General features: G+C 45.8%; 1 protein-coding gene across 1 annotated transcript in view; it reads left to right on the top strand.

The window, feature by feature from the left end:
• Positions 1 to 379: 379 nt before the first annotated feature.
• Positions 380 to 6,000, top strand: part of LOC107383247 (retinoic acid receptor beta) — a 289,762-nt gene continuing 284,141 nt past the window's right edge. Inside the window, exon 1 of the mRNA XM_054745637.2 lies at positions 380 to 810. The gene's annotated coding sequence lies outside the window, so the exon portion shown is untranslated. The remainder of the gene's footprint in view (positions 811 to 6,000) is intronic.

Below are 6,000 nucleotides of genomic sequence, written 5' to 3'. Positions count from 1 at the left end.
CCTGAAAAATGTGACATACAGTACCTAAGGGGAGAGAATGGGAACTGAGAAATAACCAAAATCTAAAGAGACAAGAAACACAAGGACATGTAGAGAACTAGGAATGGACTGAGGAGCAGGGACACATGACATGCAGTCACAAAAGGTCTGCAGATGATGTAGGCTAAATCATTATCTGAGAGTGGAACACATAAAGTCACAAGTTTTAGATTTACATTTCAATTTTCCTCTGGGATTAATAAAGTATTTTTGAATTTGAATTAAAACTAAATACTTGCACCATTTCTTATTCTTTACATTTAATGCCATACATTTAGATTTTCATATAAAAGCAAAAATATACTAAAATCTGCAATTTTTATAGTTTGGCTCCAGATGTTTGCTTCAGTTTTTTTACAACATGCAATGTGAATTAAGATCAAATCTAAGCTGAAAGTGAAAACATCACACAGACATGAAGATGTTCCTGTCAGGAGCAACAATCAGAGAAGATGAACTATGCTCCCTCTCTCTCTCTCCGTGTGTGTGTGCGCGCAGACTCATGTCATGCGGTGATCCGTGAGTTTACCACGGTCTCAGACCCCGGTGCTCCCCAAGCTGCAGCAGCGCGCCCGTTAGGATTAAGCAGCTCCATCTGTGAGCAGCCGGTCCGCTCGGGTTCGGCCAGGTCGGGTACCGGGCGGTGTCTAACGGACTTCACCTCTCCGATCTGTTCTGGAGGACATAGCAGCCGTGCGTTCCGCCGGGCTGCGCGCCAGCAGAGGGCTATCCACTGGAACGCAGCGCCGAGGCGCAGCCGCGGGATGAAGGGTAGGTTTCTCCTTCACGTCCGGAAGGAATCCTGTCAGGACTGACTTGGAGACTTGTTCTTTTAAGGTTCTTAGAGCTGAGCGGAACCAAGCGGGTCAGAGTGGTGGCACATAGATCAGTTGTGGCACGCCTGGAGGAGCGCATGGAACCGGTCTGGTTTTGGCTCTTTTTGGGGTCATGGATCAAACACGTGATCATACCTGTTTTAGCCAGAGCTGGCCAGTGTGGACTGTTCAGTCAGGTGTTGGTTGGACAGGAAGTTGGGTAGACCCCGCCTTATTCATCTGTTTTTAAAACTTGCATGTTTTCACTAAAAATAATGAAAAGAGAATTTAGCTGTGTTGTGAAGGTTCCCTGAAACACACACACACACACACACACACACACACACACACCGTTCTGGGAACTTATTCCCCATGCTCTTCATGCCTTTCTTGGCTGCAGTTTAAACCCCTTTGATGTTTCCTCACGCTGAACATCACATTGAAAGAGCTCGCCGGTATGTAAATGTTCTCTGATTGAATCTTTTTAAATTAACCCACTTGTATGCACGCTGCAGCTTTGTCCTAATGGAGCTGTGACGGAATGACATGCTGTCAGTGGGAATTTGAAAGTCAGCGGCAGGTTCTGGTTTGATAATGTCTCACGCTTATTTCTGTGAGAAATCTTTGCCCTTGATGGGAAAAGCAGCACTGGAGCTGGAGATGAAGACTTCAGCTCTGCAATATTAATGAGTTAGAAGAAATCAAAGGATGAACCTAATACGCTAAAGCATGAAGTGAGCTTCCATGAATCAAAACCAAGGTCCTTCAACCTTTAGCTCAAGGAAAAGTTTTTACACTGTACCTAAGTTCTCATTCATTCCACATGAGCACATGCATCTTTGAGCCACGAGGATGGTCACCTGCACCATGCTGAAGGTTCACACTGTGATTTCCACTAACTGTCAGCAGGTGGCAAAAAGCTCCCAGGAATCAAACTACATCCATGTGGAGACATGCAGCAGCTTTACAGGCAAAGCTTCAAACATCCTATCTCAGTCTTCTGTCACAGAGAGGCAGCTTCACATGACCAACATCCTACAGGGCTCTCTGCTTTGGGCCTCCTCCTCATCACTTCTTCTAGCAGGACCCATGATGTAGCCTGACTGACCATAATTTAGCCTCTTTTGGAACTTGTTATTGAACTGCAGTTAGACTTTTTTATGCCTCTTAACAACGTTCTAACCTAATCTGGACGGAACCTGTGACACGGTCAAAATGGCGGTGGTGGCCACCTCCCATTATAGACAACAAACGTGTTATTGAAGCCAATGGAATCCATTTGTCCAGTATGTACAGTCTATGGTTCTAACATTGTATAGCTATACATTTATTGTGGAGTCAAAAAAGAATGAAAAATAATTGAGTGGTTCTCTCGCATTTGTCCAGAAACCTCAGCCAATGACACCGGCTTGCTCCAAAACCAACGACTGCATCGTCTGTTTCGCCAAACCGCTGCACTTTTGCATTTACACGGGCCACCCTCTTTACGCTCTTGCACACTTTGCAACAGAACACCACTGGTGTGAGAAATTCCTAGCTTGGTAATATCAGAGAAGGATTAACAGCCGGCTGTCGGTTGCTACCACTTCAACTTTAGAATGACCCCCCCCAATTTGAAATCATAGAAAACAAAAGACGTTTGGACCTAGAAACTGCGATTGAGTGAGAGTTCTGTGACCGTGTTTGTGGTAGTGTTTGCAGGTTTTCATTTGCAGCTTTAATCACATTTGTATTTAAAGCTAAAAAGCTTCAAGCTATTGTTGTCAAACTGGCTTCAGTGGTTGTTGAGCCAGAAACTTGAGTAATTTCACACTGGGCAGCACTCATAGCTCTCTGCTGACTAGAAACTGCACTTTACATTTTTGGGGTTAGGGTAGAAACACTAGTGGGTGCTTTAGTATCAGTTAGCTAGCGTTAGCATTAGTTCATTGTTAGCGCTAGCTACAGCAGGCTTGTTTATGTTGTGATTCCGCTTTCAGCCAGAACAAGGGAGAAGCTTCAGTGGTTTCAACATAAAAAACAGACTCCCAACGATCACAGAAAATGTGAAATGTGAATCATCTGATCCCTTTTTTCATTTGTACTGCTGATCATCTTACTGTCTGTGTTATTGTGCTGAATGAGCTGCTGCCTCTCAGACAGGACTCTTAATGAGATTTTAAAGATGTGGGTGACTCATTTAATCAGTACATCTGCAGTGGTTTCTAGTAGAAATTAATGCCTTGTAACTTGTTATCAGGGGGAAAATTATAATTCCTGATATTTGGACATCTCACCCCTGATTGGATAATAACAATGCGATTATGCCTCTGACGCTCAACATGTTTGTTTTATCTTCACAAATAACACAAACCTGGAGGAGCTTCTGCTGTGTGGTGGTTTTGCTAATGCTAATGGTTAGCTTAAATAAGCTGAAACGTCCTCTGCTGATTCCTGGATGTTAAACCAACAACAGCCTTCCCTGTCATGTGTCAAGATGGGTGAGTCCATGAATGCTATTTCACAGTCTGACGTAGATCTGTCAGGCTTTTCAAATCCTAGAGTTTCACCGTCTAGTTTCTATCAGATGCCAAGGCAGGAGATGGGTGTAGGAGACTATTTTCATGTTCTATCTGCATGAAAAATTCAGTGACTGATTATCAGAAATAATCAATAAAAAGTTTTTTTTTCAGTGCTCTACACCTCTAAATAAAGGTTAAATAAAAGAACCAAATAAACAAAGATGGCCCCCAGAGACAATTCACATTAGCATCATGGTTCTGATTTGGTCAGTTTTGCAAAAATGGAGCCACAGTCACACCGGTTTCACACTGGAAGCATCAGCGGCACGAAAAGGCAGCATGGTTTACTCTCGAACTTCAAAGTGACCCTTTTCACACCGGGGGAGTCTAGGCCGCAGCACGACTTCTTCGCTGTGCTCTTCACTGGACTCGCGAGATCACACGATTCCTCGAGACTTCAGGTCACGATTTGTTTATGCAATCCGCCATTAAATCAAAAAGAAAGAAATAACGTTTGATATCGCTGTTTGATGTCATAGATGATATTGTTCCTCTCCACAGCCAGGACTTAAGCCATGAAAAACACACTGCTGCACTTCTGGAATGATGCTGTGAGTAAATAAGTCGTCGGATCACACGTAAGCTTCATATATATGAAATAACATCACTGCAGTAATTTTATTTTGAAATTTACCAGTGATTTTACCCTGAAACCATGTGTGATTTCCTGTCCAGCCACATATTGACTGTGGAAATTGTTGCATCCCAGAAGCGTCTGGAAATTGCCGCGTCGCTGCTGGTTTGAAACACTCCATAAACTATAATGGATTCTGTTTCAAGCAGTGACATTCCGCTGCCATTCCGCGCCGCCGATGCTTTCAGTGTGAAACCGGGGTCAGGTGTCGTAGTGGCCCCTAACAACGGCTCAGTGCTGACTGATCATATCCTTCAAACGTCACGTCACCATCCACAGTTTGATTCACTGGATGGATGTCTATAACCGAATGACTCCTGGAGTCTGAGTTGTGTGTAGTCAAAATCTAATTTCCCTCTTGGATCAATAAAGTATCTTTGATTGATTTGATTGATTGAGATACAGCTGATCCAATAATAGAAACACAAACATGGTTATGAGTAACCGTTTATTCACAACACGCAGCCAGGGATTCCCAAAGTGTGGTGCGCGCACCCCTGGGGGTGCGCGAGGTGAAAAGTGTAATGGCTGCGGAGCTCAGAGAAGTCTGTCAGATGTCACCATTAGCATAGCCAGAAACTCATTTGTGGGTGGGCCAAAGAAAAAGTAAGAGGGCACAATACATTTTATTGAAAACAAGTATATTTTCGCGCGTGTGTCCTCCACATGTGCCCTAGCTTCATAATAATAATGCGCCGAGCTTCAGCGCTCTGGCCTGCGCACGCCGATATGTTCCGTATTTGATCATTTTTAACAGTGTTGGAGGAATCTGACGGTGGCGAGCCATTCTGGCAGATTGTAATTAACACCCTGTCTCATGCAGGTGTTCTGATGTTGTAAACCTCACACACAGAACATTGTGGATGTAACAAAATAAATCAATAAATGATTCCCATTCAGGCTATTAACAGCGCGCTGAAGATCTGAAGTTCAGAGTGCGTCTGTCAGAGGTCAGACGCATTCCAGTGGAACCACGGCTCACGGGTGCACAAGTGAGCACATCTGGGCTGGGCAGAAGTTTAAATAGCGCCAATAACGAGACGCGGTGACTAAAGCTTGGTGTATGCTTGACACATTCACTTTCCGTGCGGTGATGCAGCTCGCAGATGGAACACTGTAGTGAAATATAGATCGTATATTTATACACTGTAATTAGATCCAGATATTATAATCAGAAGCAGTTGTTTTTATCATCAGGGAGTTTACTTAAACATCTTTCATGGCGGTTAAAACGAAGAGTCGGAGTACCCGGCCCGGAGGGTTACCGGGGTCCCACCCTGGAGCCAGGCCTGGGGTTGGGGCCCGTGAGCGAGCGCCTGGTGGCCGGGCTTTCGCCCATGGGGCCCGGCCGGACCCAGCCCAAACCGGATACATGGGCTCGTCCAACTGTGGAACCACCACCCGCAGGAGGAACATGAAGGGTCCGGTGCAATGCGAATCGGGTGGCAGACCAAGGCGGGAGCCTTGGCGGTCCAATCCCCGGACAAGAAAACTAGTTTTTGGGACATGGAACGTCACCTCGCTGGCGGGGAAGGAGCCGGAGCTTGTGGCAGAGGTTGAGCGGTACCTGCTAGATATAGTCGGACTCACCTCGACACATTGCATTGGCTCTGGAACCCGAGACCTGGAGAGGGGTTGGACACACTACTTTGCTGGAGTTGCTCCGGGTGAGAGGCGGAGGGCTGGGGTTGGCTTTTTGTTAGCCCCGAGACTCTCTGCCTGTGTGTTGGGGTTTACCCCGGGGGACAAGAGGGTAGCTTCCTTGCGCCTTCGGGTCGGGGAACGGGTCCTGACTGTTGTTTGTGCTTATGGGCCAAATATCAGTTCAGAGTACCCACCCTTTTTGGAGTCCCTGGGACGAGTGCTAGATAGTGCTCCATCAGGGGACTCCATTGTCCTGCTGGGGGACTTCAATGTTCACGTGGGCAATGACAGCTTGACCTGGAGGGGT

This window comes from Nothobranchius furzeri, chromosome 11, assembly GCF_043380555.1.
Source record: "Nothobranchius furzeri strain GRZ-AD chromosome 11, NfurGRZ-RIMD1, whole genome shotgun sequence".
Taxonomy (NCBI): Eukaryota; Metazoa; Chordata; class Actinopteri; order Cyprinodontiformes; family Nothobranchiidae; genus Nothobranchius; species Nothobranchius furzeri.
Note: the sequence above shows the minus strand (reverse complement) of the source record. Positions and strands in the feature narration are given on the sequence as shown.